The sequence below is a fragment of the Oncorhynchus mykiss genome, chromosome 2 (assembly GCF_057628025.1).
Source record: "Oncorhynchus mykiss isolate SJ-2025 chromosome 2, ASM5762802v1, whole genome shotgun sequence".
In the NCBI taxonomy this organism is placed as follows: Eukaryota; Metazoa; Chordata; class Actinopteri; order Salmoniformes; family Salmonidae; genus Oncorhynchus; species Oncorhynchus mykiss.
This window is the reverse complement of record NC_143023.1, coordinates 25,499,604-25,527,500: the sequence shown is the minus strand read 5'-3', so window position 1 is coordinate 25,527,500 and position 27,897 is coordinate 25,499,604. Positions and strand designations below refer to the sequence as shown.

Here is a 27,897-nt window from a genome sequence, read left to right as displayed (position 1 = left end):
CTTTTCTGTTTTTTTGTGTAAATGTTGCCAGCTGAATGCTAATGCTAAATGCTACGTTAGCCATCAATACTGTTACACAAATGCTTGTTTTGCAATGGTTGAGAAGCATATTTTGAAAATCTGAGATGACAGTGTTGTTAACAAAAGGCTAAGCTTGAGAGCTAGCATATTTATTTCATTTCATTTGCGATTTTCATGAATAGTTAACGTTGCGTTATGGTAATGAGCTTGAGTCTGTATTCACAAACCCGGATCCGGGATGGGGAGATCAGAAAGGTTAATAAAATCTATTCTCTGTAATTAATACTACTTGATTAAATCATGTAAATGTAATTAACTGCGCTTCAATAGATTGGTCGAAGATGGAAGGCTTGGTTGCCCAGCAGAGATCTCCCTTGTCCTTTGAAGAAATTTCTGGGTGGATACGTTGTAGTCTGTCGTCTTGTGGTAGAACGGATATGTTGTATTACCGTTGTCTTGTGGTAGAACGGATACGTTGTATTACCGTCATCTTGTTGTAGAACGGATACGTTGCAGTACCCTGTCGTTCTGAAGAGATTGTCTGTCCTTTCCTAGGCACATTTCCAGCTGCTGCTGCTAACTCGACGTCTAGGATGTATTACTTCTTTAGTGAATAAGAGTTCACAGTTCCTCAGATATTTTGCCCTCAGAACAGCCTCAATTCATTAGGGCATGGACTATACAAGGTGTCTAAAGCACTCCACAGGGATGCTGGCCCATGTTGACTCCAATGCTTCCCACAGTTGTGTCAAGTTGGCTGGAAGTCCTTCGGGTGGTGGACCATTCTTTAAACACACCGGAAACGGTTGCGTGTTAAGAACCCAGCAGCGTTGCAGTTTCTTGACACAAACCATTGCTCCTGGCACCTACTACCATACCCCATTCAAAGGCACATCAATATTTTGTCTTGCCCATTCACCCTTCAAATGGCAGACAGAGACAATCCATATGTCAAATTTCTCAAGGCTTAAAAATCCTTCTTTAACCTGTCTCCTCCCCTTCCTCTACACTGATTAAAGCGGATTTAACAAGTAACATCAATAAGGGACCATAGCTTTCACCTGGATTCACCTGGTCAGTCTATGTCATGGAAAGATTAGGTGTTCTTAATGTTTTGTATATTTGCAAATTTACAATGACTATTCACTGATATTTTGTAGCCGATATGGCGCCTTCACCGTTGGATCACCAAGAGCTGTAAATAAATCTACACTTTAAGCACTTCAACCTGCCTTGCCTCCTGCTTACTTCTGGTGTTTTACACTCTATAGTATACTAAAGATATGGTTGCAAACCAAGGTGGCAGCTACATCCCAGACCATGCAGTTGAGGCCTGAACAGAGAATATTACTTTGTCAGTGCTGAAAAGCATCATGGAAGTGTTAATTCTTCCCCTGAAGTTTCAATATTCACATCCTGTGTTCTTAGTAATTCAACTAAGATTTTCAAATCATGTATTTGTGATGTGCTCCAATATCAAAGATTCATGTGTTTTAGTTTTTTCCCCGGGAAAACTATCGTTGATCCACATTATGCATCAGGTGCAAAGATCAAGAGTTGTTGAGGAAAATGAGACACAGCCCATAAAGCACATTAGTAATTCAACGCGCAATTCAACAAAACACCTTTTGTACTTTTTCTGGATAGAACATTAAACATCAAAGACGTCACATACAAGAATCCTTCACATCTTCAAGGTGAATGTACTCGTTCTCCACGTTATTATGGTCAACCAGAGACTAGCTCAGATCTGTAGGAGGAAAATAAATTGGTCTCATTGAGGCTAAATTCTACAACCTATGAATGTTTAATTTGGAGAGTGAACGATGCTCATCCACCCAAATCCAATGCCCTTAATTCTGATCATTACCATCGCTCAGTGCTCGGTGCTTGGTGCTCTGCTTGGCTTTCTTTCCACCTGGATTCAGAAGGCATTAACAGGGCAGCTTCTGAGACAAGATCTGTTTTACTCTGGTCTACCCTTAATAGGAGAGAAGAATGGGAAGAGGGAGGAGAACAAAAGAGAGACACGAGGCGGTGGGGGTTGAGAGAAGGAGGCTCTACACTACACAAAAAGATTCACGTAGGAGGTTATAGAGAGAGAGGAATATTATCCAACATTTTCTTTAAGTGATCATCATAGAAACCAGAAAACCTGTGGAAGCCCTGAATTAGAACATTACAGTATATCGCTGTGATGATCAATCACTATTTTGTTGCCTTACAACCTGGAATTAAAATGGATTTTTTTTTTGGGGGGGGGGGGGTTGTTTTATTTGATTAACACAACATAGCACTTTGAAGATGCAAAATATTTTTTTATTGTGAAACAAACAAGAAATAAGACAAAAAACAGAAAACTTGAGCGTGCATAACAATTCAACCCCCCAAAGTCAATACTTTGTTGAGCCACCTTTTGCAGCAATTACACCTGCAAGTCTCTTTGGGTATGTCTCTATAAGCTTGGCACATCTAGCCACTGGGATTTTTGCCCATTCTTCAAGGCAAAACTGCTCCAGCTCCTTCAAGTTGGATGGGTTCCACTGGTGTACAGCAATCTATAAGTCATACCACAGATTCTCAATTGGATTGAGGTCTGGGCTTGGACTAGGCCATTCCAAGACATTTAAATGTTTCCCCTTAAACCACTCAAGTGTTGCTTTAGCAGTATGCTTAGGGTCATTGTACTGCTGGAAGGTGAACCTCCGTCCCAGTCTCAAAACTCTGGAAGACTGAAACAGGTTTCCCTCAAGAATTTCCCTGTATTTAGTGCCATCCATTATTCCTTCAATTCTGACCAGTTTCCCAGTCTCTGCTGATGAAAAACATCCCCACAGTATGCTGCCACCACCATGCTTCACAATGGGGATGGTGTTCTCGAGGTGATGAGAGGTGTTGGGTTTGCGCCAGACCTAGCGTTTTCCTTGAGGGACAAAAAGCTCAATTTTAGTCTCATCTGACCAGAGTCTCCCACATGCCTTTTGGCGAACACCAAACATCTTTGCTTATTTTTGCACCACCACTTTTTAGTTGTTTCAAAAAAACAAAAATAAAAAAACAAGTAATTTTTTTCATTTCATTTCACCAATTTGGGCTATTTTGTGTATGTCCATTACATGACATCCCCCCCAAAAATCGATTTAAATTACAGGTTGTAATGCAACAAAATAGGAAAAACGCCAAGGGGGTGAATACTTTTGCAAGGCACTGTATATTGGTCTGCTAACACAGCACTATTAAAGGCCCAAATAGTTTGGCCCGCACTACTTTTATGAGGACAAAAAAGACAAAAAAATGTATTCATATTTTTCAGGGGGTGCTGCAGCACCGACAGCACCCCTACTTCCCACTGCTACTGTATGCTGCCCAGGTGACCTGACATGACATCCCGGTGTCACGCAAAAGACTGCCGGTCTCATGGTAATTGACAGTTAACTAACATGAACATGTTTGGCATCTCCAGGCCTCCAAGTATACAAGCCTCTGATGTGCGGCTTTGGAACATCTACATATATCAAGTCTAATAAATCAATGTAATATAATACCATCATCATAAAATAAAATGTATGCAAGTCTAAAGAAACATTATGATATGAAGAAAATGTATTTCAGAGGAACAGAATGAGTTAGCCTACTGTATGTTATCGAACTGTGCTCCATGCCATAGGCTGTAGGCTTGTTCATTTAGCAGACAAGATATGCTTATAAGTCCCGTGCCATTATAATATGTGATTTTATAGTAAGAAGAATATAATTGAACTTAGCTGAATAAAATGTATTTTGAATATTCTGTAGCAAATGTGCATATGAATGGCTATGTTGAGCATTAAAGTGATCATTTGAAACAGGTCCTATTGTTAGATTTTAAGTTATTTGACCCTTTTAGTTGTGAATGATACAAACTGTAAAAAGTCTTAGAAATGAAAGCATATATGGGCTGCACGATGCAACTATAGGCTATTGATGATTTGAGTCCTTGACTCAGGCTGCACACACTGTTCTCTCATCAAGTGCTCATATTTTTACCCAACAAACTATTCTCAAGTCTTTTCGATTTATAAAGGCCCATTATCAAATGGGCATGAACAGGGGCAGGGGGAAAAGATGTCATCCTTTATGCATTCATATAGCGAATGAAGACCACTTTCCTGACAGAGTAGGCTACTCTGGTGATATTCCGCCCATGCATGCCATGAGCTCTCCAACCCTGTTACTGCAGCTACCCAGTGCTTAATTTGGGAAACCAAGTGAAATCTGTTCAGGTCTGTGGTTAGAGTTCAACATGTTTAATAAAGACCATAAACGTGAACACTACAAAATACAAAACAACAAATGTGAAAAACCGAAGCAGTCCTATCTCGTGCATAGACACAAAGACAGAAGACAACCACCCACAAAACCCAACACAAAACAAGCTACCTAAATATGGTCCCAATCAGAGACAATGACTAACACCTGCCTCTGATTGAGAACCATATCAGGCCAAACATAGAAATGGGAAAACTAGACACACAACATAGAATGCCCACTCAGCTCACGTCCTGACCAACACTAAAACAAAGAAAACACAAAAGAACTATGGTCAGAACGTGACAGTACCCCCCCCCCCCCCAAGGTGCGGGGCAAAACTTGAACCTATAGGGGAGGGTCTGGGTGGGCATCTGTCTGCGGTGGCGGCTCTGGCGCAGGACGTGGACCCCACTCCACCATAGTCTTTGTCCGCTTTAGTCTCCTCCTTGGAACGGTGACCCTCGCCGCCGACCTAGGATTGGCAACCCTACTAAAGGACCCCACTGGACTAAACCAACTCCTTCGGACTGAGGAGCAGCTCCGGACTGAGGGGCAGCTCCGGACTGAGGGGCAGCTCAGGACTGAGGGGCAGCTCAGGACCGAGAGGTAGCTCAGGACCGAGAAGTAGCTCAGGACCGAGGGGTAGCTCAGGACCGAGGGGTAGCTCAGGACTGAGAGGTAGCTCAGGACTGAGAGATCGCTTAGGCTGGTTGACGGCTCTGGCAGCTTCTGGCTGACTGACGGCTCTGGCAGATCCTGGCTGACTGACGGCTCTGGCAGATCCTGGCTGAATGACAGCTCTGGCAGATCCTGGCTGAATGCCGGCTCTGGCGGATCCTGGCTGACTGGCGGCTCTGGCGGATCCTGGATGACTGGCAGCTCCTGGCTGACTGGCGGCTCTGGCGGCTCCTGGCTGACTGGCGGCTCTGGAGGCTCCTGGCTGACTGGCGGCTCTGGCGGCTCCTTGCAGACTGGCGGCTCTGGCGGCTCCTTGCAGACTGCCGGCTCTGGCGGCTCCTTGCAGACTGGCGGCTCTGGCGGCTCCTTGCAGACTGGCGGCTCTGGCGGCTCCTTGCAGACTGGCGGCTCTGGCGGCTCCTTGCAGACTGGCAGCTCTGGACAGGCAGGAGACTCTAGCAGCTCTGGACAGGCAGGAGACTCTAGCAGCTCTGGACAGGCGGGAGACTCTAGCAGCTCTGGATAGGCGGGAGACTCTAGCAGCTCTGGACAGGCGGGAGACTCTAGCAGCTCTGGACAGGCGGGACACTCTAGCAGCTCTGGACAGGCGGGAGACTCTAGCAGCTCTGGACAGGCGGGAGACTCTAGCAGCTCTGGACAGGCGGGAGACTCTAGCAGCTCTGGACAGATGGGAGACTGGCAGCGCTGGAGAGGAGGAAGGCTCTGGCAGCGCTGGACAGGCGGGAGACCCTGTAGGCAGAAGATGGAGACAGCCTGGTGCGGGGGGCTGCCACCGGAGGGCTGGTGCGTGGAGGTGGCACTGGATAGACCGAACTGTGCAGGCGCACTGGAGCTCTTGAGCACTGAGCCTGCCCAACCTTACCTGGTTGAATGCTCCCCGTAGCCCGACCAGTGCGGCGAGGTGGAATAGGCCGCACTGGGCTGTGCTGGCGAACCGGGGACACCATGCGTAAGGCTGGTGCCATGTACGCCGGCCCAAGGAGACGCACTGGAGACCAGATGCGTAGAGCCGGCTTCATGGCACCTGGCTAGATGCCCACTCTAGCCCAGCCGATACGAGGAGCTGGAATGTACCGCACTGGGCTATGCACCCGCACCACAGCATAACACGGTGCTTGCCCGGTCTCTCTCGCTCTCCGGTAAGCACAGGAAGTTGGCGCAGGTCTCCTACCTGGCTTCGCCACACTCCCTGTGTGGCACCCCCAAGTAATTTTTGGGGCTGCCTCTCGGGCTTCCTACCGCGCCGCCGTGCTGATTCCATTCGCCGGTATCCCTCCTCACACTGCTCCAGAGAATCCCAGGCGGTCTCCGGCACTCTCCCTGGGTCGACCGCCCACCTGTCTCTCCTCCCAAGTAATGTTCCCATGTCCAGAAATCCTAACGTCGCTGCTGCTGCCCATTACCACGCCGCTTGGTCCATTTGTGGTGGGTGGTTCTGTAATGGTTTTCTTCTGTGGTGAAGGATCGGACCAAAGTGCAGCGTGGTTCTACATGTTTAATAAAGACCATAAACGTGAACACTACAAAATACCAAAACAACAAATGTGAAAAACCGAAGCAGTCCTAAATGGTGCATAGACACAAAGACAGAAGACAACCACCCACAAAACCCAACACAAAACAAGCTACCTAAATATGGTTCCCAATCAGAGACAATGACTAACACCTGCCTCTGATTGAGAACCATATCAGGCCAAACATAGAAATGGGAAAACTAGACACACAACATAGAATGCCCACTCAGCTCACGTCCTGACCAACACTAAAACAAAGAAAACACAAAAGAACTATGGTCAGAACGTGACAAGGAGATGGAAATGCCCGGTGGTGAGATATTCTGCAGCTGAAGGTAATATCAGCCTATACATTATGAAAATGCCCTATTGTTAGGCTATTCAAAATCAAATACAAATGTACTATACTTGTAGGCTAACTCTGTAAGCCGCCCTGCACAATTAATGAAACATCAGCATCCCTTAGGCTTATACTTTCTCTCCTAGACTCGTGGATTAAAAAGATTGGAGTGCAGCATAAGGTAACCAGGCCATCCGGTATGCATAATAATACAGTCCACACTCAAAGGTGATTCCTAGAATTTGTAGAGGCTAGACCAATCATGCACCAAAGACATCTTAAATAATAGAAATAAAAAGATTCTGCCTTGTGTAATATGCGGTAGGCTATGTATTTTATAACAGCGCAATCAACAGCGCAATCAATTATTTTAATTCAGGTACTTATTTGGGCTTGAGCTCATATACAGGCATGCACACATGCATAAGCTCTGAGTATGGGTGTTTTGAAATGATCCTCACCTTAGAAAGCACTGTCCGTTTCTTTGTGTTAGGCTTTGAAACAACGTCCACGACCATGTTTTCCATTCAGTTTCAACCGGTTATTAAACTTCTTCACCGTTTTGATGATAACTGTTTGTGATTTTTGAATATGTTTGCTCTGATGTCAGAGTGGCTAGAGGGACAATAGAGCACTGAGTACCAGACCATTAGCAACCTGCAGTCATGAGTCGTGACTGCTGGTGTGGCAGTAATACGGTGACCTGCAACAGGCCTACACACACCCGCACACACACACACACGCAAACACGGCTCGCAGAGAACTGGACACAACACTGTCTGTATGGGCCATTCTGTCTCTCAGCTGTACAGAGACACTCTATAGGGTATGTGTTATTTAAAGAGTTCCTGGGGGTGAACCACACGACTTGTGGTTATTAAAATGACTTGTAAAAAGTCAGACATGCTGAGTGTGTGTGTGCCCCCATGCAGAGGCTAAAATAAATGTTTAGAGATGCACACACAGAGCCCATGTATTGGGTTAGACTCCAGCTGGGCCCTGTTGGTGACCCCTGACCTTTGGACAGGAACCTTTCAAACCTGACCCCAAAGTATACATGTATAAACACTGCAGGCAACAGCCATATACCTGTAAATGTACACACACACACACACACACACACACACACACACACACACACACACACACACACACACACACACACACACACACACACACACACACACACACACACACACACACACACACACACACACATACACCATCTGAGGAACTCTAGAATAGACAGACAGTGAATTAAATAGAGAGAAAGAGCTGGTACTGTAAGTACAAAAAGGTGAGTAAAAATTAGGACAAGGCTTTCCCAAAGGAGCACTGTGGTACATGCTATCTACTATTTCAGATCAGACAACAAATAGAGTATACACTTTATTCTAAGAGGATGGTATGTTCGTATGTGTGACAACATTCAATATTTCAAATTTAGACTAAGTAATAAGTAAAAATAAATCCCTGTCGAGCCTAGGGGGAGAGGAGAGGAGAGGAGAGGAGAGGAGAGGAGAGGAGAGGAGAGGAGAGGAGAGGAGAGGAGAGGAGAGGAATCCACCAGAGCGGCCCAGGGAGTCTGTTCCGTCTCTCGCTCTCCTCTGGAACTCTGGAAAGCTAAACACTCCTTTGTATCAGGTGACTCCCTCAAGGAAAGCTACATCTCCTCACAGGGTTGTGGGAAATGAAATGTGAGAGGCTTGTTGCTGTGCCGCCACAGCGCTGAGATACTGAGAGACCACGAGCCTCCCTTCACCACTGTAGAAAACTCCTTGCCTCAAAATGCCTGATTGATTCCCAGCTGAACATGCGTCATTACAGAAAGTTACAAGTGCTTTCTGCTATAGTACACTTTAAGGAAGAGTATAGGGATGTTTAGGGATGATGATTATTTTTTTATTATTGATTTTTTTTCACCTTTATTTAACCAGGTAGGCTAGTTGAGAACAAGTTCTCATTTACAACTGTGACCTGGCCAAGATAAAGCAAAGCAGTGTGTGTGACACAGACAACAACACAGAATTACACATAGAATAAACAATAAACAAGCCAGTGACACAGTAGAAAAAAAGAGTCTATATACAGTGTGTGCAAAAGGCATGAGGAGGTAGGCAATAAATAGGCCATAGGAGCGAATAATTACAATTTAGCAGATTAACACTGGAGTGATAAATGATCAGATGATGATGTGCAAGTAGAGATACTGGTGTGCAAAAGAGCAGAAAAGTAAATAAAAACAGTATGGGGATGAGGTAGGTAGGTTGGGTGGGCTATTTACAGATGGACTATGAATAGCTGCAGCGATCGGTTAGCTGCTCAATTAGCTGATGTTGAAAGTTGGTGAGGGAAATATAAGTCTCCAGCTTCAGCGATTTTTGCAATTCGTTCCAGTCACTGGCAGCAGAGAACTGGAAGGAAAGACGGCCAAAGGAAGTGTTGACTTTGGGGATGATCAGTGAGATATACCTGCTGGAACGTGTGCTATGGGTGGGTGTTGTTATCGTAACCAGTGAGCTGAGATAAGGAGGAGCTTTACCTAGCATAGACTTATAGATGACCTGTAGCCAGTGGGTCTGGCAACAAATATGTAGCGAGGGCCAGCCGACTAGAGCATACAGGTCGCAGTGGTGGGTGGTATAAGGTGATTTGGTAACAAAACAAATGACACTGTGATAGACTGCATCCAGTTTGCTGAGTAGAGTATTGGAAACTATTTTGTAGATGACATCGCCGAAGTCGAGGATTGGTAGGATAGTCAGTTTTACTAGGGTAAGTTTGGCAGCATGAGTGAAGGAGGCTTTGTTGCAAAATAGAAAGCTGATTCTAGACTTGATTTTTGATTGGAGATGTTTAATATGAGTCTGTAAGGAGAGTTTACAGTCTAGCCAGACACCTAGGTATTTATAGTTGTCCACATTTTCTAGGTCAGAACTGTGCAGGGTGGTGATGCTAGTCGGGCGGGCGGGTGCAGGCAGCAAACGGTTGAAAAGCATGCATTTGTTTTTACTAGCATTTAAGAGCAGTTGGAGGCCACGGAAGGAGTGTTGTATGGCATTGAAGCTCGTTTGGAGGTTGGTTAGCACAGTGTCCAAGGAAGGGCCAGAAGTATATAGAATGGTGTCGTCTGCGTAGAGGTGGATCAGGGAATCACCTGCAGCAAGAGCGACATCATTGATATTTACAGAGAAAAGAGTCGGCCCGAGAATTGAACCCTGTGGTACCCCCATAGAGACTGCCAAAGTGCCTGACAACAGGCCCTCCGATTTGACACACTGAACTCTGTCTGCAAAGTAGTTGGTGAACCAGGCGAGGCAGTCATTAGAGAAACGAAGGCTATTGAGTCTGCCGATAAGAGTACGGTGATTGACAGAGTCGAAAGCCTTGGCCAGGTCGATGAAGACGGCTGCACAGTACTGTCTTTTATCGATGGCGGTTATGATATCATTTAGTACCTTTAGCGTGGCTGAGGTGCACCCGTGACCGGCTCGTAAACCGGATTGTACAGCGGAGAAGGTACGGTGGGAAGAATTATGTTATGACTATGAAAATCTAAGCAACAGAAACCTATGTTTGTGGTTAACTGGTTTGGTTGGTCAGTGTGTGTGTTCATGTGGACATGTGTACACACATACACAATGTGTACACATGCACACACATACACAACCCTACACACCACACGCACACACCATACACACACACACATACACCTCTAATGACCCCTGGGGCTGTAGCCACTCAGACTTGGCATTACCTCAAATCTAGTATTACTACAGCCCTTCACCCTTAGAATTTGTGAGAAGTCTCCTCATAAATCAAAGACCCTCACACACACACACACACACACACACACACACACACCGCAGCTCAACGTCTAATTAGAGTGCTGGAAGTCAGTGATCATGGGCCTACAGCTGTGAGCTACAGCTAAACATACATCGTGCCTGGGGTCTCGTCTCCGGAGCTGTCAGGGTGAAGTGGGCAGCCAGGTCACCTGTGATACAAGTCAGTATTCGAAGTCCATCCATGTCTGAGAACGTCGGGAGATTACGTGGAAACTGGCCACGAGAGGCAACAGTCCCCACTCTCATACCAACACACACCTATCCACCACTCTCACACCAACACACACCTCTCCACCTCTCTCACACCAACACACACCTATCCACCACTCTCACACCAACACACACCTCTTCGACACTCTCACACCTCTCCACCCCTCTCACACCAACACACACCTCTCCACCCCTCTCACACCAACACACACCGCTCCCCAACTCTCACAACTACACACACAACTCCACACCTCCCACACCAACACACACCTCTCCACCACTCTCACACACCTCTCCATAACTCTCACACCAACACACATCTCTCCTCTACCTGAACACACCTCACCATCACCATCACTCTCACACCAACACACACCTCTCCTCTACCTGAACACACCTCACCATCACCATCACTCTCACACCAACACACACATCTCTTCCACTCCCACACCAACACACACACCTCTCCACTACTCACACAAACACCTTTCCACCCTCTCACACCAACACACACCTCTCCACAACTCTCACATCAAGACACACCTCTCCTCCTCTTCCACACCAACACACACCTATCCACCACTCTCACACCAACACACACCTCTACACCCCTCTCACACCAACACACACCTCTCCACAACTCTCACATCAAGACACACCTCTCCTCCTATTTCACACCAACACACACCTCTCCTCCTCTTTCACGCCAACACACACCACTCCGCCACTCTCACACCAAAACACAGGGTTAGAGAGGAGGGTTAGAGAGGAGGGTTAGAGAGAGAGAGAGAGAGGGTTAGAGAGAGAGAGAGAGAGAGAGTTAGAGAGAGAGAGAGAGAGAGAGAGAGAGAGAGAGAGAGAGAGAGAGAGAGAGAGAGAGGGTTGGAGAGAGAGGGTTAGAGAGAGAGAGAGAGAGAGAGAGAGAGAGTGGGTTAGAGATTGAGGGTTAGTGAGGGGGTGGAGAGAGAGGGGGGTTAGAGAGAGAGGGTTAGAGTGAGAGAGAGGGGGTTAGAGAGATAGGGTTAGAGAGAGAGAGTTTCCACCAGATTATGGACAGGAAGGAGAGAACTCATAGAGAACGTTAAGCAGAGTTCAAGTTACTTCCCAGACAGCACAATGGGACAGTGTGAATAGCAATGCATTTCACTCATTCAGAATATGAGAAAGGGAAACTTTGGAGAGCTGTCACTTAGAGGTTGAATGGAGAAATGAGCACATACTGTATGTGTCAATCTCTCCCTATTTTCTCTGTCTATCTGTCCCTTTCATCCATCACTTTTCCTCTTTCAGCCGTTGCCATTGTTGTTTTCTTCCCAAGCTGCCTTCCCCTCCCATCTCTCCCTCTCTCTCTGTCTCCTTCTCTCTCTGCCTCTCTGTCCTCTACCTTCATCTCTCTCTGCCTCTCTGCCCTCTACCTTCATCTCTCTCTCTCTCTCCCTTCTGACCTATGCACTAGTGTTCATCCCTCCTGCTCCCAGCCCTATAAAGCTGATGCAGCAGCTGTGTTTGTTGTCGTTAGGCCAATCACCTGATGACCTCCCAACCCTGAAGAAATACAAGACTCCACCTCTCATTTAACAGACTGCTACTGAAACGAAGACATCGGTGTACAGTAAGTTGTTGTGGTATTCGTCTGTCATATGTATTCATCACAAAATGTATTTTCATCATACAGTATCATACACATAACACACATGCAGCATTCTGGCCACGGTGCCACACAGAACACTGAGGTAAAAGAATGTTGAACTAGTTACATCCTCCATTGCCCCGGGGTTTTGCCTTTTCCATTTACAGTAACATAAACGTAAGTGATGGCCAGACAGACAATTACCTCAGCCACTGTCTGAGGAGGAAGTACAGTAAAATACACTATGACCACCTACAGATGTAGGATATTCATTTGAGCCAATTTTCTACAGCAGGAAAATAATCCTGCAGCAACAAGAAATGTGCAGATCATAATTAATGGACATTTTTGTAAGGGTTTATACATTTTTTGGAAGGAAAGATGAAGTCTGAAATAAACTTCAGAAGCCTTTTTAAACCTCAAATACACTCAAATGTGTTATTTCCTGCAGGAAAGTTGGCCTGCTACAAAGTGATCAAAGTAAGATCCTACATCAGTACTGGTTAAGCGGTGTGTGCCCCTGCATTACCACCCCAACGGAAGCAGTGGAACACAGTGATAGCTGATACTAGTTTGTGCCTGTCCTTTGTCTCATGTTCTGTCCTAAGACTTGAATGAGCAGGTGTTCACTTCCCGGTTGACCGAGTCTTTGTTTATTATCAGTACTTCTGGTGGGAAGGCAGTGAGTTGAAGGCCCTCCCTAATAAATATAAATTACTCTTCTCAGTCAGGTCATCCCCTGATGGCAGAACCCCTGTCATTTGATACCTCCCCCTCCTCTCCTTCTACCTCCTCCTTTCTTCTCTCCACCTCCCTGTCTCCCATCCTGCCTCCGCCCCATCTGTCCCAGCATCAGGTTGGCCCTGTCTTTCCTACCCACCTCCCCCCTCTCCTCCTAGTGTCAGTGTAGCTCAGTCTGGCCTTGTCCCTCTCTGGATCACTACTCTGTCAACAGGGGCCCACTAGGGCCCTCAGAGCAGCTGCTAGAGTCAGGTTACAGGAAAGCATAGAGAAAGAGAGGGTGGAGGGCTGTGATCCCATTTTCTCCTCTTCCTTGTCATCCTCAGTCAAACCCATTGTCATGACATGGCCCTTTTGGGGTATAGCTAGTGGCTTCCCCCTCTCTCTCGCTCTCCTACACCCAGGTTCTGTTCTCAGGTCGTAAATTCCTGGCGGTGACTCTCTCCCCCTGGCCATGCAGAAAGAGACACATAGAGAAACAAAGGATTTCATATGGGGAACACCTAAATCCCCAAAACGGGGATTTGATACAAAGTGTCCACTTGTGAGAAGGTGGGAATGATCCATGGACACTTAAGGGACGGGTATGACGAGTGTGTATCATTTGGTGACCTCAGAGAGGTCAATTATGGGGTTTGCATCTTATTCTTGTATAAAATGAATGAGTAAAGATGAAACTATTTGTGAAATGATGTAATATGATGTAAACCTTTAATGTGAAAGAATTGTATTCTCTTTAAAGTTTAACTAAGTCAGTGGCCCGCCCCCATGAGCACAGACACGATCTGGCATCATGGAACAGCCCTTTTCTACTGTTATGAATAAAAACCACTCCTGAAGAAATCCTCTTCAGACCACGCGTACCTCGGTCAGCTGAGGGGGCACAGGTTTGAGTTTAGACTAAGCAAACCCAGCTGTGACTGCAAATAGTTGTCGAATTCCTAACCATACCACGTGGAGCATTGGCTACACGGCTGCAAATGGTTGAACTCTGAGACTACCGATCCCTACAGAATAAGAGCAAATCTTAGATCATAATTACTAGTCTGCAGCTAGAAGTTATGTCAACCTGGGATGTGGAGACCGACAACCGCCGAAACATCTATTTTATGAAAACCTTTCTGAATGGTACTCTGAAGTATCCATTCTAACCATAAAATATTTTGATCTTCAGGGAGGGAGAGAGAGACACTCCGACGAACTCTCCAACAGACAGAGGGACGATTCCAACAGAGATCATGATGACACACAGAGCGTAAAGATATATTGATTGCAGTTATTCCCAAATGAGTGAGTGTTCATGTGCAAAGGATTAGCATTTCAATGAATATACAGTGCCTTGCGAAAGTATTTGGCCCCCTTGAACTTTGCGACCTTTTGCCACATTTCAGGCTTCAAACATAAAGATATAAAACTGTATTTTTTTGTGAAGAATCAACAACAAGTGGGACACAATCATGAAGGTGAACGACATTTGTTGGATATTTCAAACTTTTTTAACAAATCAAAAACTGAAAAATTGGGCGTGCAAAATTATTCAGCCCCATTACTTTCAGTGCAGCAAACTCTCTCCAGAAGTTCAGTGAGGATCTCTGAATGATCCAATGATGACCTAAATGACTAGTGATGATAAATACAATCCACCTGTGTGTAATCAAGTCTCCGTATAAATGCACCTGCACTGTGATAGTCTCAGAGGTTCGTTAAAAGCGCAGAGAGCATCATGAAGAACAAGGAACACACCAGGCAGGTCCGAGATACTGTTGTGAAGAAGTTTAAAGCCGGATTTGGATACAAAAAGATTTCCCAAGCTTTAAACATCCCAAGGAGCACTGTGCAAGCGATAATATTGAAATGGAAGGAGTATCAGACCACTGCAAATCTACCAAGACCTGGCCGTCCCTCTAAACTTTCAGCTCATACAAGGAGAAGACTGATCAGAGATGCAGCCAAGAGGCCCATGATCACTCTGAATGAATTGCAGAGATCTACAGCTGAGGTGGGAGACTCTGTCCATAGGACAACAATCAGTCGTACATTGCACAAATCTGGCCTTTATGGAAGAGTGGCAAGAAGAAAGCCATTTCTTAAAGATATCCATAAAAAGTGTTGTTTAAAGTTTACCACAAGCCACCTGGGAGACACACCAAACATGTGGAAGAAGGTGCTCTGGTCAGATGAAACCAAAATTGAACTTTTTGGCAACAATGCAAAACGTTATGTTTGGCGTAAAAGCAACACAGCTGAACACACCATCCCCACTGTCAAACATGGTGGTGGCAGCATCATGGTTTGGGCCTAATTTTCTTCAGCAGGGACAGGGAAGATGGTTCAAATTGATGGGAAGATGGATGGAGACAAATACAGGACCATTCTGGAAGAAAACCTGATGGAGTCTGCAAAAGACCTGAGACTGGGACGGAGATTTGTCTTCCAACAAGACAATGATCCAAAACATAAAGCAAAACCTACAATGGAATGGTTCAAAAATAAACATATCCAGGTGTTAGAATGGCCAAGTCAAAGTCCAGACCTGAATCCAATCGATAATCTGTGGAAAGAACTGAAAACTGCTGTTCACAAATGCTCTCCATCCAACCTCACTGAGCTCGAGCTGTTTTGCAAGGAGGAATGGGAAAAAAATTCAGTCTCTCGATGTGCAAAACTGATAGAGACATACCCCAAGCGACTTACAGCTGTAATAGCAGCAAAAGGTGGCACTACAAAGTATTAATTTAAGGGGACTGAATAATTTTGCACGCCCAATTTTTCAGTTTTTGATTTGTTAAAAAAGTTTGAAATATCCAATAAATGTCGTTCCACTTCATGATTGTGTCCCACTTGTTGTTGATTCTTCACAAAAAAATACAGTTTTATATCTTTATGTTTGAAGCCTGAAATGTGGCAAAAGGTCGCAAAGTTCAAAGGGGACGAATACTTTCGCAAGGCACTGTAATTATCAACTGTGTACTGATTCCTGTTTTGTCTTTCCCGACCTTTCAGTCCACACCCACTTCCCATTGTCCACCAATCCGTCATTTCGGCTTAGCCCACTAGGGAACCTCCCCTATCATTTCCTTGTAACCATATCTACTGTTTGTTTGTTTATGCATTTCTGTGATTATTTAGTTAGTTAGTAAATAAATGATTAAGACAATTGGTGTATGGATGATTCATAGTGAAGACTGGGTTCGTGCAGATAACCAACAATTTACGACGTTTGGAATGAGACTAACGTGAGGTAAAGAATAATTCATTAATTAGAAGACTAATTGATCAGACATTAAAATATCTGAAGAGTTATATTAGGAAAATTATAACTTTGTAATCTGAAGATTTTCCTTGGTGCCCCGACTTCCTAGTTAATTACATTTACATGATTAGTTTAATCATGTAATAATACTTACAGAGAATTGATTTGATAAGATAACAGTCTTCACTTTAATGATGCCAAAGACACGACACCACCATCTCCCAAATCTATCCTTATTGGTCTAAAGGGACAAAAGTTGCTAGTCTGTCTTTTTTGTGTGTTTTTGGGGGTTTCAGGTTTTAAACTAAAGGGGGGCTTCATATGGACGATAACCCTCTGCTTGGTGTTCCTGTCTGATTTTCTAATGTTAACCAATAAAATATTCTCCAATCTGCAGGACATCACTGTGCTTTAATTTGCTCAAATAGCTCAAAGGCAAAAAAATCTTTATAACCTGTATTTTCATATTGATTTTAGAAAAATGATCCATTTGATAAAAGATAGAAGGACTTCAGTTCAGCTTCCACAAAATGTAGTGATTTATTCAGCTGGCCTTTGCACAGCATGTCATAGATTGGAACATACCATACATAGCACAGAGGAATTTTAGTGCGTCCAGCAGGGGCTGAGACAGAATTTGTTGGGGGATAGGCCTAGAAAAATGTGGATAGGCATTTTTTCTACTTGTTTATTACATTTATTTTGCGATGTGCATAGTACATGGAGCAACCTCGTCACATATACAAATACTTACCTATCCCGGCGTATTTAAACAAGACAGTAACTTTAGACCAGTTGCCAACTTGCCAACAACATAAAACTCATATTCAGGAGCATATTCATCTCGATGGGCAAACAAGCCTATATTTGATGTTACCATTTATACCACGGAGGGCAGTAGTACTATAAAAAGGTACCTGACCATAAGGCGTGACCTACATCACAAGGTGCAGACGGCGAAGCTTTGAGTTGAATATGGTGATGATTTCATCATAATCCAATGTATCTGTCAGTTGACACTCAAAAGACAGCAAACTGAAGTGGTTCAGCCGGCCGCTTGTCATTGATGTGTGAAGACGATTTTTTATCCTAGTTGTTGTTGAGAAAAGTCTCACCACACTGCATGATGTCATTGGAAGTGTGATAATGATCCATGTTCATTTTGCAACTCAACTGCTAAATCAAAACAGTGAAATCAGCATCCTCAATTGATATCATATAATGATCGCATGTGGTCTTCAGCTGCTCTTTAAGGCCACAAGTTTGGGATTCTTTGGAAAAGGAGGCTGCCGCTTGCATGATCCCATATGTGTCTTCTTGAAATCTTCAGTTTAACTCAGTAATCTGTCTGTCTAGAATATTGTTCCAAAGTTGCCTCAGGTCACTGTCACTCTTGATGCTGGATGTTTTCCCTAATGAAGTTGTGACTACACTGTCTGACAATTTTACAGGCAGTTTTCACTGCCATGATGCGCTCACATCCCAATTACTAATATCATGCTTAATCATCATCTCTTCAGTTAGCTTGAGAACTTTATCAAAGTCTCCCTCTGAGTTATCTCTGAACGTAGAAAATCTGCTTTTGAGGATTTCAATTAAACCAATACAATCCATCACAGATAATGTTGAGCTTTGTAATCCCTTCGTAGCAAAATCACTAGTGTCAAACAATTTACTAAACGTGACTAACAGGAATAAACACATTGTTCTGGATTTGTTGTAAGAGGGCATCGGCTTCTAATTTGGTTTGTCCACAAGCCTCTGAAAAATCTGCAAGAACCTCTAAAATAACATCTAGCAGGAACAGCACTTTACTCACTGACCCTGATTTTGAACTCCACCGTACATCCGTGGAGATCATCCGATCTTTCTAGCTCGATACATGGTCTATCGGGATGCAACTCTTTCTGTACTTCTATGAATGGAGCATGACTGTGGGATCCACTCATAAATGTGTGTAGCTGGTTTACTGTGTTAAAAACAGTTCTGACATGTCCCGACACTTTTGCCGCAGTGCACAGAACCAAATTAAAACAGTGGGAGTTGCAATGCACATATACCACTTGCTTAAATGTTTGCTTTAGTAGGACATGTACCCCTCCTCTGTTCCCCGACATGACTGAAGCGCCATCGAAACAAAAACCCACACACAGAGTGGGATCCAACTCCAGGGGCTGCAACACTTCAAGTATTTTCAGAGAAATTCATTGTGCAGACAAATCACCGGTTTCCATAAACCCAACAGCTCTTTCTTTAATCATTCCAGCATGAATGTATCGGATGCACAGAGCAATAAGTTCTTGTTTAGATTGATATTTATATTCATCTGCTAGTATGGCAAAATACGTGGAAGGAGCAGAATGAACGTAATATTTTATCCTGCACAGAAACAATGATGCTGCACACTCCAGCAACTCATTCTGAATTTCGGGGCTCATAAGCGTGTTTCCAGTTTTAAAATCTATCTCGTACAAATCTGAATTCAAAATTTGCCCCAGGAAAGTGCCTACAAAATGTACAATAAATTGCATATTTTGCTTTACTATACTCGTTCCACATGAACTGGTCATACCACCTTGAAGAGAAGCAGCGTGATTTGCCATTTCTCATACTTGAAGGGAACTTTGCTTTGGTTGACAGGCTGATTCATCAACGGCAGACACGTCTGTCGGTGGACCTACTGCAGGTTCACCCCCGCCCGCAGCATCAAGAACAAGAGGAGACGGTGGGGTTGGCAAGCATGCCTGGCTCAACTTGGCATTGGCGGTTGTGATGGCGATTGCGGTTGTTTCTATCCTGGCGCCACCTGTTAATGTCTCATTCTGGAAGCTATCGGTAGATTGATTCCAATTATTTTCTGGCACACACTCTTTTTCCTCCAGACGTCGTTTTTGAAAAACCTTGCGATCGACATTTGGTTTGCCACTGCTTGAACTCCTAAATTACCTTGGCTGGTGAGGCAATTTGAGTAAGCTAGCGTGATGGAGCTTGCTAGCTTATGCGCTACAAAGTTTATCCACGTGACGTTGCCAGGTTGTTCAGGTAAACCACCATATTATTTAAAAAAAAAAATTTAACCAATAGTTGGAAGCCAACTTGATTGTCGCAGACTATTTCTTTGTTACATTATATTAAAATTACCCAAAGAAAATAAATCTCAAATGCATTTCTTTAAAAAATGTAATTTAGGCCTACCCGTGGCTACGTCGCTGGTGTGCAGTACTGTATGTGTGTACATTTACTCATATAATTATTAAGAGCAAATATACTGCTGGTAATCCAAATGTCACACACCAGCAATTCAGATGAGAAGTTCAGGTTTGGATTTATGTCAAACATACAGTCCATTCTACAGCATTGCAGGCTTGTTTGTTAGTACAGACCACAGACTTTTTGCTGTTTTCATGGCAAGCCATTAATTAATGCACAGTCAGTAATGCCAGAGATTAACGCCAGGAATGTCTATTGGGAAAGGGAGAGAGAGGGGGATATAGGGACAAGAGAGAGCAAAAAAGAGAGAGATTCATCACTCTGTACACCTTTAGTTCCTGTCCTACCACCTCCTCCCCAGACAGTCGTGCCCCTGCAGCCCAACAGGAAGTCTGAGAGGAGAAGGAGATGGTGTCTGCTGGCTGGACAGACTCACAGTCTGTCATTACTGTCATGCCTCAGAGATACAGACATTAAGTCATTAATGCATCTCTCTCTGTCTCTCTCTTTCTCTCTGCTAATGGCTCTCATGGTTAACAGCAATATCCACTTGGCAAAAACTAAAACATAAACTATAAATGTAGCTTACCCCTTGGCTGTCATACACACTTACAGTACATAAACAATTAACAGTATTCTGGGTCATCCTCCTTTTGTTTCGGAGTCAAGTCCAACACCGCAGTTCAACTTGCGTCTCTCATGCCTCTTCCAAACCCCTCACCCCTCTTCTTCCCCCTCACCCCTCTTCTTCCCACCTGCAATATCTTGCCTGGTTTTCCTATCTCCAGGGGACCATCCTTTCTGATTCTGGAGTTGGGAAAAGAAGCGTTCCTGACCGCCAAGCGAACTCATCGTTCATCCATTGTGGGGATTGCAAAGGGAGGACTTGGACCCTGACACATAATGCAGATGCTGTTGCCCATTTGTCTTGAGTAGTGGTGGAAAAAGTATCCAATTGTCATACTTGAATAAAAGTAAAGATACCTTAATAATAGATAATGACTCAAGTAAAAGTGAAAGTCCCCCAGTGAAATACTACTTGAGTAAAAGTATTTCGTTTAAAATATTCTTAAGTGTCAAAAGTAAAATGTAAGCAAACCAGATGGTACAATTTTCTTGTTTTTTAAATTTACAGACAGCCAGGGGCACACTCCAACACTCCAACACTCCAACATAATTTACAAACAAAGCATTTGTTTTTAGTGAGTCTGCCAGATCAGAGACAGTAGAGATGACCAGGGTAGTCCTCTTGATAAGTGTGTAGATTGGACCATTTTCCTGTTCTGCTAAGCATTTAAAAGGTAACATACTTTTGGGTGTCAAGGAAAATGTATGAAATAGAAAGTACTTTGTTTTTTTGGTAATGTAGTGAAGTAAAAGTAAAAGTAGCCCAAAATATAAATAAAGTAAAGTACAGATACCCAAAAAAACTACTTAAGTAAAAGTTTAAAGTATTTTTAATTAAGTACTTTACCCCCCCTGTCTTGAATCAGATCAGACATTATTACACTAGTCTGCAAAGCTACAGGAAGTTCTCAACAGGACATCACTCATATCATCATAATCATCATAACCAGCCATTGATTTACAGTAGTATTCATCTGAGTATGATCTGAGCGATCTCATCTAAGGACAGTAAGCAAAGTAGCAACCTGGCTATTTATTTAACCACATACAGTTTCATAGAAGACCCCACCCCACTGTACCTCACACACACACACACACACACACACACACACACACACACACACACACACACACACACACACACACACACACACACACACACACACACACACACACACACACACACACACACACACAGAATATCAGTTGGCTTTTGGAAACTTGTGAGGGATTATCAACATCAAAGTCAATATAAATGTCAGCCTGGCATCTATCTTTGGAAATGCCAGCAACCCTTTGCATATCCCCACCACACAACCAATACAGCCCAGTTATCACACACACACACACACACACACACACACACACACACACACACACACACACACACACACACATACTGTACATACATACATAAATACATTCATACATGCATACATACATACATACATACATACATGCACACACACATACTCACACACACACACACATACTCACACACACACAGATACACACACAAAAACACACAAGCAGAGAGAGGGGTGATTACTGCTGCTCTGGTGAGAGCATGGCTTTTGATCTCCTAACATATTGGAAAGCACTTAAAGGTGTCCCGCTCGCCAGCTGAGAGGCATAAATAGATGACATCACACCCAGACAGGGTCTCCCACCCAGCCCACTGTATCCAGGGGCTTCTCCCTGTGCCAATACCAATTAGATTAACATGATTATGTAAATCTCCCTCGCAGGTTGGCAGTCACTGTCATTTGGATTTATTTGAAGAATAAACTTTAAATGAAAAACGTTGTCTTTTCATTTGAAATTCCAATGGAGACCTAGACAGTCCTTTATGAATGGCAGATTGAATGGCTCACATGTTTTATTTTTTTTTTAAACTATTTTTAGATATCCACACTCATAGTAAATACGTGTTGAGAAGCTTCTGATAAACTATCATAACATTATATCCCACAACAAAAACATCCTATCCTATTCTATAGATCATTTAGCTGAATGACTTTGAAGTCCATATTAATTCTATGCCTCCCCCCAATTGTCTTTGTTTACTCCACACTGAGAATGACCTCCAACGTCTGTTGACCTTTGAACCTTTCATCTCCCTCCAGGAACCCTGAATAGGTAACAGGAAACCATTGAGAGGTCACCCCTGCCCCATCTACATACTACCTGCCTCTGACCTGCAGCACCATGAGCTGTCAACCTGAACACACCGCATCTTCCCTGTCCATTCCTACCCCCTCCCACCTCCCCCTGTGAAATAGGAAACAGTGGAGGCACAAAGAATGAGGTCTTTGTCTACACCCCTGACCCCAAAGACCCTCTACGTATCAGGACACAGAGATCGTCCTCCAAGAAACCTGAACTGTCTAACAGTTTAAAACAGCAAACTGAATGTAGCAGCATCCTCCATTCAATCCCCCCTCTTCAAATCCTATCATAGTAATATCCCATGCTGAACACCCTGACATCAGGTGCTGTAGGAGTCCTGGAGGGCAGGCAGTGTGCCCCCAGCGATGCGTTGGGCAGACCGCACAACCCTCTGGAGAGCCCTGCGTTTGCTGGCGGTGCAGTTGCTGCACCAGACGGTGATACAGCCCGACAGGATGCTCTCAATTGTGCATCTGTAAAAGTTTCTGAGGATCTTAGGGGCCAAGCCAAATTTCTTCAACCTCCTGAGTTTGAAGAGGCGCTGTTGTGCCATCTTCACCACACTGTCTGTGTGGGTGGACCATTTCAGATTGTCAGTGATGTGTACGCCGAGGAACTTGAAGCTTTCCACCTTCTCCACTGCAACTGCAGTTGCCAAAGCTCCTTGGTTTGGTATAAAATATAAAATGGAGGATGGTAGCATGGGAAAAGATTTTTAACTGGTGGTGGTGATGGTGGATTCTGACTGAAGCATTTCAAATCATTAAAAACTCACAGCCTTAGCATGTGTTTGCTGTAAACGCAGAACAGGGAGTGTTCGTGTCCAACCACCTAATTATTTCTACTGAGCTGTGATGCAGCACTGAAATCCATTGGCGTTGGAAGCATGTACTGTATAGCTGAAGGACATATTTGGATGCAAGGATGTATTTTTGGGACAGCTTTTGGTTTGCCAATGAAACCAAAGTATTTCTTGAAGAGGGTATGAGGATTTGGTGGAAGTTAATGGATAAAGGAAATATGTTGCAGGAGTGTGTTACTGGCTGTAGAGAGTGTTACTGAATCTATAGAGTGTTACTGACTCTAGAGAGTGTTACTGGCTCTAGAGAGTGTTACTGGCTGTAGAGAGTGTTACTGACTCTAGAGAGTGTTACTGACTCTAGAGAATGTTACTGAATCTATAGAGTGTTACTGGCTCTAGAGAGTATTACTAGCTCTAGAGAGTGTTACTAGCTCTAGAGAGTGTTACTGGCTGTAGAGAGTGTTACTGAATCTATAGAGTGTTACTGACTCTAGAGAGTGTTACTGGCTCTAGAGAGTGTAACTGGCTGTAGAGAGTGTTACTGACTCTAGAGAGTGTTACTGAATCTATAGAGTGTTACTGACTCTAGAGAATGTTACTGAATCTATAGAGTGTTACTTACTCTAGTGAGTGTTATTGGCTCTAAAGAGTTACTAGCTATAGAGAGTGTTACTGAATCTAGAGAGTGTTACTGATTCCAGAGAGTGTTACTGATTCCAGAGAGTGAAAAAGTCTCTGGAGAGTGTTATCGACTCTAGAGAGTGTTACTGACAATAGAGAGTGTTAATGACTCTAGAAAGTGTTACTGGCTCTAGAGAGTGTTACTGACAATAGAGAGTGTTACTGACTCTAGAAAGTGTAACTTGCTCTAGAGAGTGTTACTGGCTCTAGAGAGTGTTACTGAATCTAGAGAGTGTTAATGTCTCTAGAGAGTGTTACTGTCTCCAGAGATTATTACTGACTCCAGAGACTGTTACTGAATCTAGAGAGTGTTACTGACTCTAGAGAGTGTTACTGAATCTAGCGAGTATTATTGTCTCTAGAGAGTGTTATTGAATCTAAAGAGTTTTACTGACTTTAGAGAGCGTTACTGACTCTAGAGAGCGTTACTGTCTCTGGAGAGTGTTACTGTCTGTAGAGGATGTTACTGTCTCTAGAGAGTGTTACTGTCTCTAGAGAGTGTTACTGAATTTAGAGTGTTACTGAATCTAGAGACTGTTACTGAATCTAGAGAGTGTTACTGACTCTAGAGAGTGTTACTGACTCTAGAGAGTGTTACCGAATCTAAAGAGTTCCACTGACTCTAGAGAGTGTTACTGAATTTAGAGTGTTACTGAATCTAGAGACTGTTACTGAATCTAGAGAGTGTTACTGACTCTAGAGAGTGTTACTGACTCTAGAGAGTGTTACCGAATCTAAAGAGTTCCACTGACTCTAGAGAGTGTTACTAGTTCTAGAGAGTGTTACTGACTCTACAGAGTGCTACTAGTTCTATTTAATTAGCAAATTTACCACAAACTTGTGGGAAGTCTACAGCAACAAATTCCATCCTGTAAGGAAGGACATACATCCCTTAAGTTATTACTGACAGTAGTGTAAGTGGATGGATAGTGTTGTTGTGTTATTTCTCAAGACGATAAGGCTACATAATTGCATCAACACTTAGTCATTTATGTCATGACATTGAGTCAATTTCATTCATTCTCTCACAGATGCTTTCTTATCTAGATGACTTAGATGCATGACAAACAATGCATTTACAATTATCAAACCAAAACATGCCATTATTAGCTGACATCTCAGTACAGTGCAGACAAACAGTTGAAGTCAGAAGTTTACATACACCTTAGCCAATTATATTTAAACTCAGTTTTTCACAATTCCTGACATTTAATCCTTGTAAAAAGTCCCTGTTTTAGGTCAGTTAGGATCACCACTTTATTTTAAGAATGTGAAATGTCAGAATAATAGCAGAGAGAATGATTTATTTCAGCATTTACTTCTTTCATCACATTCCCAGTGGGTCAGAAGTTTACATACACTCAATTAGTATTTGGTAGCATTACCTTTAAATTGTTTAACATGAGTCAAACGTTTCGGGTAGCCTTCCACGAGCTTCCCACAATAAGTTGTTGGCCCATTCCTCCTGACAGAGCTGATGTAACTGAGTCAGGTTTGTAGGTCTCCTTGCTCTCACACACTTTTTCAGTTCTGCCCACAGATTTTCTATAGGATTGAGGTCAGGGCTTTGTGATGGACACTCCATTACCTTGACTTTGTTGTCCTTAAGCCATTTTCCCACATCTTCGGAAGTTTAAAAAAAAAAAAAAAAAAAAATTTATTTCACCTTTATTTAACCAGGTAGGCTAGTTGAGAACAAGTTCTCATTTGCAACTGCGACCTGGCCAAGATAAGGCATAGCAGTGTGAACAGACAACACAGAGTTACACATGGAGTAAACAATTAACAAGTCAATAACACAGTAGAAAAAAGGGGAGTCTATATACATTGTGTGCAAAAGGCATGAGAAGGTAGGCGAATAATTACAATTATGCAGATTAACACTGAAGTGATAAATGATCAGATGGTTATGTACAGGTAGAGATATTGGTGTGCAAAAGAGCACAAAAATAAATAAATAAAAACAGTATGGGGATGAGGTAGGTGAAAATGGGTGGGCTATTTACCAATAGACTATGTGCAGCTGCAGCGATCGGTTAGCTGCTCAGATAGCAGATGTTTGAAGTTGGTGAGGGAGATAAAAGTCTCCAACTTCAGCGATTTTTGCAATTCGTTCCAGTCACAGGCAGCAGAGAACTGGAACGAAAGGTGGCCAAATGAGGTGTTGGCTTTAGTATGCTTGGTGTCATTATCCCTTTGGAAGACCCATTTGCGACCAAGCTTTAACTTCCTGACTGACGTCTTGAGATGTTGCTTCAATATATCCACATAATTTTCTTTCTCATGATGCCATCTATTTTGTGAAGTGCACCAGTCCCTCCTGCAGCAAAGCACCCCCACAACATAATGCTGCCAACCGTCCATCACGGTTGGGATGGTGTTCTTCGGCTTGCAAGCATCCCCATTTTTCTTCCAAGCATAACGATGGTCATTATGTCCAAACAGTTCTATTTTTTTTCATCAGACCAGAGGACATTCCTCCAAAAAGTATGTTTTTGTCCCCATGTGCAGTTGCAAACTGTAGTCTGGCTTTTTTATGGCGGTTTTGGAGCAGTGGGCTGAGCGGCCTTTCAGGTTACATCGATATAGGACTCGTTTTACTGTGGATATATGTACTATTGTACCTGTTTCCTCCAGCATCTTCACAAGGTCCTTTGCTGTTGTTCTGGGATTGATTTGCACTTTTCGCACCAAACTTGTGTGTGTGTGTGTGTGTGTGCGTGCGTGCGTGCGTGTGTGTGTGTTTCGGTGCATGCATGGGTGTGTGTGTGCTCAGATTTTTTATCCAAACTCAGATGTTATAAAGGGGTCTCAGATTCATTGTTTCTTTCTCTTCTCTGACCTGTGCTGGTGAGATATACTCACTCTCTCTCCACAGTTGGGGCATGGTCTTTCAGGCTATGAGTCATCTCTCTCTCTCTCTCTCTTATCATGCCTAGAATATTGACTTGTAATGCTTGTTAATGCTTTGTAACTTAAGATTATTGTCACGCCCTGACCTTAGAGATCCTTTTTATGTCTCTGTTTTGGTTTGGTCAGGGTGTGAGTTGAGGTGGGCATTCTATGTTTTGTGTTTTATGTTTTCTATTTCTTTGTGTTTGGCCGGGTGTGGTTCTCAATCAGGGACAGCTGTCTATCGTTGTCTCTGATTGGGAACCATACTTAGGTACCCTTTTCCCACCTGTGTGTGTGGGAGGTTGTCTCTGTTTAGAGCACTTTGCTTGTGAGCTTCACTGTTTGTTTTTGTAGTGTTTATTGTTTTGTTTGGCGTCATGTTGCTTAAAATAAAGAAAATGTACGCTCACCATGCTGCACCTTGGTCCTCATCCTTCAACAGCCGTGACAAGTATGCCTTGTATGTGAATCCATTCATTTTACAAAGAAATACACTTGAATTTAGAATCCCATTCTCAGACATTTCTTGATGGCATATTATTGTAAGCTAGTCTCTTGCATGTTGCTAAATCATCTTTATGTCAGATAAATATTTTAATAGGCTAATTGCAGTCTTATTATGGGTTGGAAGTGAGATACTGTATATACACTGAGCAAAAATATGAATGCAACATGTAAAGTGTTGGTCCCATGTTTCATGAGCTGAAATAAAAGATTCCAGAAATTCCCGTCGTGTGGACAAGCGGTTTGCTGATGTCAACGTTGTGAACAGAGTGCCCCATGGTGGCGGTGGGGTTATGGTATGGACAGGCATAAGCTACGAACAATGAACACAATTACATTTTATCAAAGGCAATTTGAACGCACAGAGATACTGTGACGAGATCCTGAGGCCCATTGTCGTGCCATTCATCCGCCGCCATCACCTCATGTTGCATGATAATGCCCCATGTCACAAGGATCTGTG

The 27,897-nt window shown here is 43.6% G+C and overlaps 1 long non-coding RNA gene across 1 annotated transcript in view; it reads left to right on the top strand.

The window, feature by feature from the left end:
• Positions 1–27,897, top strand: part of LOC149984921 (uncharacterized) — a 45,856-nt gene that overhangs the window by 1,166 nt on the left and 16,793 nt on the right. The window lies entirely within an intron of this gene.